The sequence below is a fragment of the Camelus dromedarius genome, chromosome 10 (assembly GCF_036321535.1).
Source record: "Camelus dromedarius isolate mCamDro1 chromosome 10, mCamDro1.pat, whole genome shotgun sequence".
NCBI lineage: Eukaryota > Metazoa > Chordata > Mammalia > Artiodactyla > Camelidae > Camelus > Camelus dromedarius.
Window position 1 is genome coordinate 68,795,661 of NC_087445.1, and position 12,602 is coordinate 68,808,262.

The 12,602-nt window shown below is 34.7% G+C and overlaps 1 protein-coding gene across 4 annotated transcripts in view; it reads right to left on the minus strand.

Moving 5' to 3' along the window:
- Positions 1-12,602, minus strand: part of DENND1A (DENN domain containing 1A) — a 470,496-nt gene that overhangs the window by 398,753 nt on the left and 59,141 nt on the right. The gene's annotated exons all lie outside the window — the stretch shown is intronic.

A 12,602-nucleotide genomic window follows, 5' to 3' on the forward strand; every position in this document is an offset into this window, starting at 1 on the left:
TGGAATGCTACAAGAACAGCGCTATCATTTAGAAATAACGAAGAGGAAGTGGTCAGGGTAGGGACACATACTGAATGGGTTTCTGGTTTCCAGGAAGTAGGAATTTTTACAACGCAAATGATTTTCACAAACACATATGGCAGCAAAATGATAAAAGAAAGCTTTCAACTACACAATCATGGAGGAAAAAAAAAATCTAGTTTTATGAGGGCCAAGCACACACATTACAAACCACCCCCACCTCCACCTCACACAAATACCCAGTCAAAATAATAAATCAAAAGGTCCTTCCAAAAGTCTAGTTAACCTAGACTCTGCCTACAAACTATTAATTTCCCTTACTGTATCTTGAACATGTTTGAATTTTCCTCTTAATTTTCATAACGGGTTAGAGAAAATATAAGTACTCTCTACAGTAAAAACTCTCAAACACACTGCTCTACAACACACTTCATTTATTCCGATGGAAAATAAAAGTAGAAGGGAATCACTAATATTCCATCAAAATACATTCTGATTTCCATTAGATCCACTGGAGTTTCTATGAATAAAGGATATAAATGTGGAGAGAGCTCCAGCTACGAACCTGAGCAAAAGCAGCATGGTTAGGGCAGTTTTCTTAGCCTCCATCAATTAAATAATGAATATGCTTCATCTTGAAGAGTTATAAAGATTAAAGATCCTATTTGTAAAGTATCCAGAGAGGTATCTGACACACAGTAGGTGTTTAACAGTTACTATTATTACTTCTTCTTGGCTCTAGGCATATGACTTGTAAAGTTTCAAGGATAATACAAATTATTTGCTGAATCAGAAATTTTACTGACAGTTACATAAACAAGGCACTGGCAGATTATGGTATGTTGCTATATGCTGGTTATGAACAAAATTTTTTCTAGTATGTCCAAGGCACTGTGTCTGTGAACAGAGTTCACAACACTCTCACATTAATTGTGTACTTTTACAAAATAACTGTGAGGAAAAGCCAATGGGCAGTAATACCCCTGGGTTCACATACTAACAAGACTGAGGAAATCAGAGAGTTAATAGTGCAGCCAAGCTCATGGAAACTTCCTGATTATGGGTGTTTCATTCCCTAGACTTGCCTGTAAGAGAAAAAATATAAACACAAATTTATTTTTTCAAATAAAACTGTAATGAAGAAAAATATGGTTAAAAAAAGAATACAGTCTTCAAAAAATGAGAGGATATATATACATAATAAAATTTCCAAAAGAAAAGTGGCCCAAAAAGGAGATAGGTGGGTAGGTAAAATGTATTACACTTTGGGTTTAAGTTTTTTAATATTTCATATTATAGGATTTTTTTTTGAAGTGACAATATCATACGTTATTTATTTCAAGTTTGAGGAAATACTAAAATGCTATTGCATTATAACAATTTTTCATACATGTATACCTTGCTTTTTAAAAAATAATATTTGATGCTGTCTTGAAACTAAAATAGTTGTTTATTCATATTACAAAATTAATTACTTTTTCAAAAGAAGTTCTATTTCTGTTTCATTTAACAGTGGCTAATTTACAAAAACAGTAATAATATAAAATGTTTTAGAATATTCATTGCACAAAACACAACTATATTTTTGTTATCTTCTATAGTTCCCTCACTATGTATTTATTGAATACCTGTAAGTGAGGCATGCTGAATTTCTTATGCCGTTAAATTCTCAAAACAACCCTATGAGGCAGATGGCAATAAATCCATATTATTGATAAGAAAACTAAGATCCAAAAAGCTTAAGAGCCTTGCCCAAGTGAGTTTACTGACCACTGAAGGGCCAGGATTTAAACTCCAAACTGAGTATAAAACCTGTGCATCTTAGTCTGTGCATGCTGCTTTGCCATATTCCTACATTCTCTGTAATTAAAATAATCAAAAAGATACACCATCCCACTGCCTTCACAGACACCAGTGTCTCATCATTCAACAAAGATACTGCACGATTAGTCCCCTAGCCTGCTCCCAAAAGGACCAAGAGCATCTTTCAACAAACCAGGTCAAGTTAAAGGAAAAGAAAACACAACTTTAAAATAGTCTTGTTGCATCAGCACAAACCAGAAGCAACCAGATTCCTCTCTCCAAGGTTAAAAAAATGGATATAAACATATATACATATTATATAGCTTTTCTGAAAATTGAAAAACTTTTAAAATTATGTTTCAAAACTATAAGGAAAGGCTGCAAGGACAACTCAGGAGTCCTTGACCCTATTGTTGCCAGTCTCACCGCAAGCTTCAAAGTCAGAAATTCTCTTCCTAAAGAGCTCCAAGAAAAGGCAAAAATTAAGAAAGCTGAAAACTTGTTCAAATGTAGAGACCAAGAAAAACAGTGTTAGTCTACTTTGAATCAGCTAATGTAATGTGGAGGCATAAAACATACAAATCAATTCAACTTCTACATTATTCTGCCATTCATACATTCCTCTCTTTACCAATCGCCTCTGAATCTGCATTACAGAAACACATGTTGCAACAACAACAAAAATTACTAGCTCCTTTATTCCTCAAACCAAGCTGCTAGGATGGTCCCCCTTAATAATCCCACTTCCTGTTAAAAAACAAAAAGCTAACTCATGCAGCCTATCATCACACAGCTTATCAGTGGCAGTAACTGAACTAGAACTTATGCTTTTAACTGAACTATACTGAAGCTAAACCTTGTTCCAACAGAGAAGCTGAACACTCCAGAACACAACTGACCATTATCCTTAAACACAGACATTGCAGACATAGGTATTATTTTGGAGGCAACATGGTATAGTGGGAAGAAGCAGGACTAAACTCAAATCACCAATCCACTACTTAGCAGTTGTGTTATCTTAGGGCAAGTTAATTTCTCTGTGTCTTGGTTTGGAACAACTAGGAAACTGAAGATGATAATTCATATCTTACAGGCTCCAGGAAGAAAATGAAAAAATACACGTGTGCATATATATGTATGTGTATGTGTGTGTGTGTGTGTGTGTGTGTGTGTGTGTGTGTATAAAGCAAATAGAAGCTCAACAAATGCTGTCACAGCCATTCTTATCTACCCCTTGAGTTTGTTCCATTTCAGTACTCAAAAGAAAACTGACTGTGACAATGACGACTGTTGAAGAGCAAATGCAGAAACTTCAAGCACTTTAACCAAGTCATTAGAAAACTGAAATGCTGACAAGTAAAGAAATAGATAAGAGTCATTAGCCACAGCGTTACCAAACCCAAACACTGCAAAAACTTCCTTAAACTGCATTAGGTATTTCTGCCAATAATGTGGCACCTGGAAAGAAAACGTTACGAAAACTACATCTTTCTAAACTCAGTTTCCTTGCACAGTTGCAAGCAGGATCCAATTACAGATTTGGACCCTTGGGGAGTCCTACCTTAGAAATCTAATTCCAAAAAAAAAAAAAAAAATCACATCACCTGCCCGCAATGGTAAACCCCAAGCCTTCCAACCGTTTCCTCAGTTTCCAAATACTGCAGATGACTGAGGTAGTTCATAAAATTTTATTTACAGGGAAGCCCTCAGTACATTAAGTAGAAATTATCTTTATGTGTTTTCCATCTCCACAAAAGGCCACACATGGACAAGGGTCATGTCTTACCCACTCAGACATGTTTCACTCTCTGCTCATCCATAGCACCTAGAAAAGGCGATAGAGCAGAACACCTAGGTGACCACAGGAATCATCCTGGGTTGAGCCACATTCTCTGCGCTGGGAATAAACATAACAAGTCTGTTAGTCACGGAAAGCCAGGCTTAAAAGGCCATGTAGTCTGAGGATGCCAATTTGAACCACTGTCAAAATAAGTGCTGATCCAAGGAAGCCAGCAGAGGAAAAAAAGGAGAATGAGCAACCCATGTTGAAAGAGATGGAGTTCCCCCAGTCCATGACTTTCCAGTTCTGGCTTGTCTTCATGAAGCCCAGCTTTATTTTCCTTCCTATTCTTCCCCATACAACAGACCCATCCAGCTCCATCCCTGACCTTCTTGAGCTAGTTTTAGTGAAATTCCACTCCTTACATTCAAAAAAGCCTCAACTAGGACATTAGCCCTTTGCCTGGCACACAGAAGGGATTCAATCAAATGCATTAAAAAACAGGAGTGCAAACCTTATAAAATACCTGGTATTAGATAGGCAGTCCCATAATTATAGTTCCCTCAAGAGACAGGCCAATTTCCCTTAATCCACTTACTAAATAATTGTTGAGGAAATAAACAGTATTTGATACACCATGACAATTTATTCTAATTTATCACCTAATAATAATTAAGCATTCAAAGCTTACAATGAAAGTACAGCTCTGCAGTTCATATTGTTCTTCTAAACTGAATAATTTGGAATCCTGTGAAGAGTTCCACCTTACAGCATATTCCCTCATTCTTGTGCAAATACAATCTATCAACATATTAGCATTTCAATCACCTTTGCTTTTTTCATAACTGGGAGAAGCTGTCTTCATTTATTCCTATTGAGCATATACCACCTATGAATTATTTCTAAAGCTAAGCAGTAAAATTGAATTTAAATCCAAGTAAATGAGAAACTGAAACTATTTTAGAAAATAAATGTAGGACACTGGTTCCAGCTACATGCTCCCAAAAATTATAAATATGCTCTTCAATGATTAATTTACCTTAAGCTGAAAATAATTTCCTCTGAATTAAGTTATTATAATAGTTCAAGATGCAAAACCAACTCCACATTTCAAGAGGTTTTTGTCTTAAAAAAATAAAGAATTCTGCTTCAATTTATATTCCTGGGGTAAATACATTCACCATTCAAAAAAATTTTTTTTCTAAGTCCTCTTTAAGCATCCCTTTAAGGTACTGACCATAAATGGTGTAACTTGCCCTGGACATCATTAAAATGTAAAGCTAATGAGGATTCAGCTGAAAACAGAAGGAATGTAACCTATTTTCAGGCAAAAGTTCTAACACAGCAATCAGAGGAAAAAGCTCTTTGATGTTTCTTTGTCTCTTCTCATTAATTTTTTTTTGTCTCAAAAAAAAGATAAGACTATTTATACTAAAAAAAAAAATTACATATATACATACATACCAAAGTTTAAACACAATAATTATACCAGAACTTCAACGAGGTAGTTAGAATTTTTTTATGAGATAAATAAGAGTCCATCATATGTACAGGGATAACTCCACCTACCTGGCAGAACTGTTATAAGGTTTAGAGCTATTGTAAGTGTAGCATGGTAACTGACACATGGAAGGTACTCACTGATATTAATTCTCTCCTCTTTTGTCCCTCCCTGGTCTCCAAGGGCCCAGTACAGTGTTAGCACAAAAACAGTGCTCAAAGAGTAGCCATTATTATTATCACACATGATGCATTCTTTTTTCCTACTGAAAAATTCACTATATTAACCCTAACCTTCTTTTCAAGATTTATGCAAGATTCAGCATCGCCTGTCACTAGGCAGGTGGAGCATTATCCAAATAACCAGCATGGTGTAAACAGTCCCATGTGACATTTTATCATGTGAAGTGCCTGCACAGGTATAAATATTATATCCTCTCCGGTTTTATTGCCTCATTTTACAATTATACTACTAAAGAGCAAAATAGCATGCAGAATGTTAAGTGGCATTCTGCCGCTTGGAATTTTATCCCAAGGCTCCATTCAGAATAACAAATGTGGGAGCTATTTCATCTCTGCTCTATTGTGAAGAAAGTCATCACCTTTACTTGAATATATACGAGGATCTGGCTTTCTGCAACCCATTTTGTGCTAAGTGAAATCTTAAACCAAATGTGCTAATTACCAAGAAGGTGTCATTTAGGAATTATTATGGTGCTTTCTAGAGAGACCTTACCATACACTTTGTAACTGGTATACCAATTCCATAATCCCAGCAAACAAAGCTTCATCAGCAATAAGTGGATCTATTTAAGATGATCCACCCTTAAATACCACTAGAATTTAGAATTTCTCTACACCCAAACAAACAAAAAATTGCAAATTCAATAAACTAATCAGTTTTTCTAAATGTTAAGAGATCAAAACAATATTTCCATAGCAGATTTCATTTTTAAAGCTCTTCCACCTAAATTATCTCATTTTCACTGGGTCATTCATTCCATAAATATTCACTAAATCTTTTTAGTATTGAGCATTGGTCATGCAGTGGTAAAGAAAATCCTACCCTCATAGAGTTTTAGGTCCAGTGGAGAAGTTCAAACAAACTAATAACCACACTAGTAACTTAATTATAAGCTACAGGAAGTGCTACAAGAGCATACAGTATACAGAACAAGTTTACTCTGGTGATCTGAAAAGGTTTCCCTGAGGAAGCAACGTCTGAGGTTAGAGCTGAAGAAATGGGAGTCACTTAGATTAAAAAAAAAAAAAAAAAAAAAGGCAAGAAAATTTCAGGATAGTGATAGTTGAGATGGGAAAAAAAATAACAAGTTTTTAAAGCCATTTTGGTAAATCAAATTTTTCTGATACACTGAATAGGGTAGTGGGAAGGTAGGTGACCAGGATAAAGGCAGCAGGTTTCTAGTATATGGAACTGGATTAAAATTTTTAAAAGTGCTGCTCACTGAAAGGGAACCAGATCTTCACCAGGGTTAGTGGAAAGATCATGAGTTAGGATTTAGACATTTTGAATTTCAGATGCCTTTGAGGCATCCTAGTGGATTGGGAGCTCAGAGGAAGAGTTTTGTACCTCATTCATTTATTCAACATGCAATTCCTAAGAAACAATTATGTATCAGGTCCCATGCTCCTCATGAAGAAAAGGGAGATGAACAGGATGCTGAGCTGCTCTTTAAAAGAAATAAGCACAATAACAGAGATGCAGAAGTGCACTGAAGTTCAAAGGAAAGAGAAACAAAGTCTTCCTGGAAATCAGGGAAGACTACATGAAGAAAAATATCTTGAAAGACAAATGAAATTCCTCAAAAGGGCATTTTAGACAGAAGAAAAGCATCTGAAAAAGGTCATTAGTTTGCTGTGGCTGCAACTACAAAGTATGTGAGTGAGTAGTAAAAGAAAAACCATAATTACCAAATTTGCAGAAATAAAAAGGACTATAAGAGAATCCTATGAATAAATGCACACCAACAAATTAGATAATTTAGATGAAATGGACAAATTCCTAGAAAACCACAAACCACCAAAACTGACTCAAGAAGACACAGAAAAGCAGAATAGATCTGTAACAAGTAGAGTTCGGATTACTAATTTTAAAACTTCTACCAAAAAACAATCAAGCAAAAAAGCCCAGGCTCATGTGACTTCACTGGTGATTCCTACCAAACATTTAAAGAGTAATTAATACCAACAAACTCTCAAAAAACAGAAAGAAAAACTTTCTAACTCATTCTATGAGGACAGTATTAATGCTCATATCAAAACCAAACAAATACATCTCAAGTAGTTGTAATCGTCTTTATTAGATTTCTTATCTCAAGTCAACTATAGAAACTCAAAAACCACCAGCAAGATACACCAAACCAAATCTGGTAACACATAAAAAAGAATTATACACTGGGCAAGGATAATAGGTGAAAGGGATTAAGAGGTACAAGACTCCAGTTATAAAAGAAATAAGCCATGGGGATGTAACATACAGGAATATAGTCAATAATATTTTAATAACTTTGTAAAGGGACAGATGGTTACTAGACTTATCAAGGTAATAATTCTATGTCAAATCATTATGAAGGATACTTGAAACTAACATAATACTGTATGTCAACTATATTTCAGTTTAAAAAAAAAAGACTGAAAAAAAGAACTATACACCATAATTAACTGAAATTTATCCCAAGAATGCAAGGTTTAACACCTAAAACCAGGTGACTATAATAAATACTATCAAGAGAATAAAGAACAAAATAACATGATCACCTCAACAGACACAGAAAACATATTTGACAAAATCCAACACCCTTTCATGATAAAAAGCACTCAACAAACTAGGAATAGAAAAGAAATTCATCACATTGATAAAGGGCACCTACAAAAACCTACAGCTAATATCACACTTGAGAGTAAAAGACTAAATATTTCCCTTTAAGATAAGGAATAAGACAAGGATATTCACTCTTGTAAGTTCTATTTAACATTGTATTCAAGGTTCTAGCTAAGGCAATTAGGCAAGAAAAAGAAATAGAAGTCATCCAGATTGGAAATAAAGAAGCAAAACTATATTTGCAGATGACATGATCTTGTATAAACAAAAATCATATGAAATCTAATAAAAATGATTACAACTAGTAAGCTAGTTTAGCAAAGTTGCAGGATAAAAAAAATCAGTAAACAAAGAAAATAAGATTATCTAAATAAATTGAAATCACCCTATGTTCATGGGGGTTGGAAGGATTTAATATTGCATTAAGGTGTCAATACTCCCAAAATGAATCTACAAATTCAGCTCACTCCCTATCAAAATCCCAGCTGGCTGATTTGCAGAAATTAATACCATGGTCCTAAAATTCATATGGCAATTCAAGGGTGAATCTTGAAAGAAGAACCTAAAAATTAGAAGACTCACACATCTCAATTTCAAAATTTACTACAAAGCTACAGTAATCAAGACAGCACAGTACTAGAATAAGGATATGAATAGAATTGTGAGTCCAGAAATAAACATTTATAATGGTCAACTGTAATTGTCAATTGATTTTAAACAAAGGAGGCAAGACAATCTTTTTAACAAATCGTGATGACACTGGGTATCTACACACCAAAGAATGAAGTTAGACTCCTTCTTTACACCAAAAATCAACTCAAAATGGATCACAGATCCAAACATACAAAATAAAACTGTAAAAACCGCAGAAGAAAACATATGAATAAATCTTCTTGCCCTTAGAATGGACAACGGTTTTTTTAGATACAACACCAAAACACAAACAGGACTTGGTCAAAATTAAAAACTTTTGTGCTTCAGAGGACACTATCAAGAAAAGGTACTCAACAAAATGAAAGTATTTGCAAATTACACATTTGATAAGGGACTTGTATCCAAAATATATGAAGAATTCTTAGAACTCAAAAAAAAAAAAAGATAAGTCACCCAATAAATAAATAGGTAAAGGATCTAAATGTTTATTTCTCCAAAGAAGATACAAAAATGACCAATAAGCACATGAAAAAATGCTTAACATCATTCGTCAACAGACAAACACAGATCAAAACCACAATGAGATACCACTTCACACCCACTAGGATGACTATAATTAGATTATTCCAAACACTGACAAGGATGTGAAGAAACTGGAATTCATGTATACTGCTGGTGGGAATGTGTTTAGGAAAAATCCACTCTTCCTTCTGCGTCTCTCTCCTTTACTCTCACGCTACTACCACACACTCACAACACTTCTGACACCAGATATGTGGGGGTTTTCCTCCACACCAAGCAATTCTCTGCGATGCCAGCTACAGTTTACCCCCCATTCTGGCACTGTCTCCCTGGAGAAAGCATCTGATCACACAGGTTAAGACCTCAGTCCTACAAGACTGCCTCCCCACTTCATGTGCCAATCACAAGTAGCTGGTCCCCAGGTTACCCAAAACTTCTGTCTGACTTAGCTGCAAATAGGAGGTTCCCATGACCTCTTCCCTCTTGGATTCAATTATTTACTAGAATAGCTCACAAAACTCAGGGAAACACTTATGTTTACCAGTTAATTTTTTAATAAAGGATGTGATAAAGGATACAGATGAACAGCCAGATGAAGATAGTGAGGTCCGGGAGGGTCCCAAGCACAGAATCTTGTCCCCATGGAGTTGGGGTACGTCACAATCCCAGTACATGGATCTGTTCAACAACCTGGAAGCTCTCTGAATCCTGTATTATTGGTACTTTTATTGAGGCTTCATCATGTAGGCATGATCAATTATTAACTTCATTTCTAGCCCTTCTCCCCTCTCTGGTGAATGAGGGAATGGGGCTGAAAGTTCCAAGATTCTAATCATAGCTTGGTCTTTCTGATGGACAGGAGCACACCCAGAGTTGCCTCATTAGAACAAAAGATACTCCTGTCACTCAGGAAATTCCAAGGAGCTCTGTGTCAAGAACTGGGAGCAGAGACATATTTATATTTACATCTTTTCATAGAATGTAAAATGCTGCATTTGCTATGGAAACAACTTTGCAGTTCTCAAAAAGCTAAAAACAAAATTACCACATGATCCAGAAATTCTACTTCTAGGGTATATACCCAAAGAAATTAAAAGCAGAGACTTAAACAGACATTTGAATGCCATTGTTCATTGCAACATTATTCATAATTGCCAATGGTAGAAACAACCCAAATGTCCATCAACAGATGAATGGATAAACATGCAGTGTATATATACAATGGAATAATATTCAGCCACAAAAAGGTATGAAGTTCTGATACATACTACAACATGGACAGACCATGAAAACACTATCATAAGTGAAATAAGCCAGACATAAAAGAATAAATATTGTATGATTCCACACATATAGGGAACCTAGAATAGGCAAATTCATAGAAAAAGAGAGCAGACTAGAGGTTATTAGGGACTGGGGAGAAGGAAAATGGGGAATTAACAATTAATTTGTTAAGGAGTTTCTGTCTGAGTGATGGAAAACTTTTTGGTAATAAGTAGTGCTGGTGGTTGCATAATAGAGTGGGTGTAATCAATGCCATTGAATTGTATGCTTAAAAATGGTTAAAATGGCAAATTTTATGAGATATATATCATCACAATTTAAATAAATTAATGTAATATACCAAACACCAGTGAATTTTACTCTTTAAATGGGAGAATTGTATGGTATATGAATTAAACTTCAATAATATCTGTTAAAAAATAATTAAAATTCCAGCAATCCCACTCCTGGGCATATACGCAGAGAAAACTCAAATTCAAAAAGATACATGCGCCCCAGTGTTCACATTAGCACTATTTCCAATAACCAAGACATGGAAGGAACCTAAATGTCCACTACTAGCTGACTGGATAAAGAAGATGTGGGACGTATACACACACACACACATACGCACACACCATGTAATACTACTCAGCCATAAAGAAGAATGAAATAATGCCATTTGCAGCAACTTGGATGGACCTAGAGACTATCATACTAAGTGAACTAAGTTAGAAAGAGAAAGACAAATATCATATGATATCACTTATATGTGGAACCTAAAAAAATGATACAAATGAACTTATTTACAAAACAGAAAGAGAATCACAGACACAGAAAACAAACTTATGGTTACCGAAGGGGAATGGGGATAGCAGAGGGATAAATTAGGAGTTTGGGATTACCAGATACAAACTACTATACATAAAATAGATAAACAACAAGACCCTAAAGTATAGCACAAGGAACTACATTTGATATCTTGTAATAACCTATAATGAAAAAGAATATGAAAAAGAATACATACATATGTATAACTGAATCTCTATGCTGTATAGCAGAAACTAACACAACATTGTAAATCAACTATACTTCAATTTTAAAAATAATTTAAAATAATAATTAAAATGAAACACTAAATTGGTACTTTAACAGCAATTAAACACAGCTGCAGAGAGAACTAATAAATTGGAAGAAAGATCTGAAGAAGTTATTGAAATGCAGCAGAGAGACACCATTTTTGGTGAAAATACCAAAAATATGATTATTAAAAACTGTTAAGGACAAAGTAAGAAGGTCTAACACATGTCTGATCAAAGTACCAGAAGAAGAGGAAGTAAATAATGGAGGGAGAAACAATAATTAGAGATACAAAAAAGAGAGCACCCCCCCAAATCCTCATATTCAAAGAAGTAAATCCTAATCAGGATACATAAGAAGAAAAATCCAACACTAGACATATGCCAATGCTATCCTGGAGAACAAAATAGCTTATCTACATAAAAACAATAATTAGAATAAAAGGTGACTTCTCAACAGCAACATAGAAGCCAGAAGACAATTAAATGACATCCCCACCGTGCTTAAAGAAAAAGAGAAAGAAAAAACTTTTCAGATAAACAAAAAAAGATATTTGCCAGCAGTAAACAGATACTCAAACCAGAATAAAATTGTCCCAGATGGAAAAATTCTGAGATGCAAGAAGATATGAAGGACAAAGAAAGTAGAGTATATGGTGGTAAATCTAAATAACTGGCTATATTAAAAAAAAGTGTCTTACTGGTTTAAAGTAAAATATAAAAACAATAAAACATAAACCAGAAAGGAGTAAAGGTAAAACAATATAAAGTATTATTCAAGAATAGGGTAAAGATACCAATTAACTTTGTTAGGTTACATATGTATGTTAAAATTTCTCAGAGAGATTGTATATTTCTTTTTTTCATTTTAAATTTTACTGTAAATACTCAGTGATAGGTTATCAACAGGGCAGGGTAGAGTTGACTCCCCAAGCTGTTGTGTAAAAGAGGACAGGGAGGGAAGAGGGAAGGAAATAATTCACTTAAAACACTTTCGCAAAAGGCCTCTGAATGGAAGACACTGAAATTATGAGCTCTAGCTAGTTTACTCTGCTAACACTCAGGTTTTAGGGAACAAATCCTTCTGTGAGGGTTTTCAGGAGATTTCTTTTTTGATGCAATAAGGGCTCAAAGACAC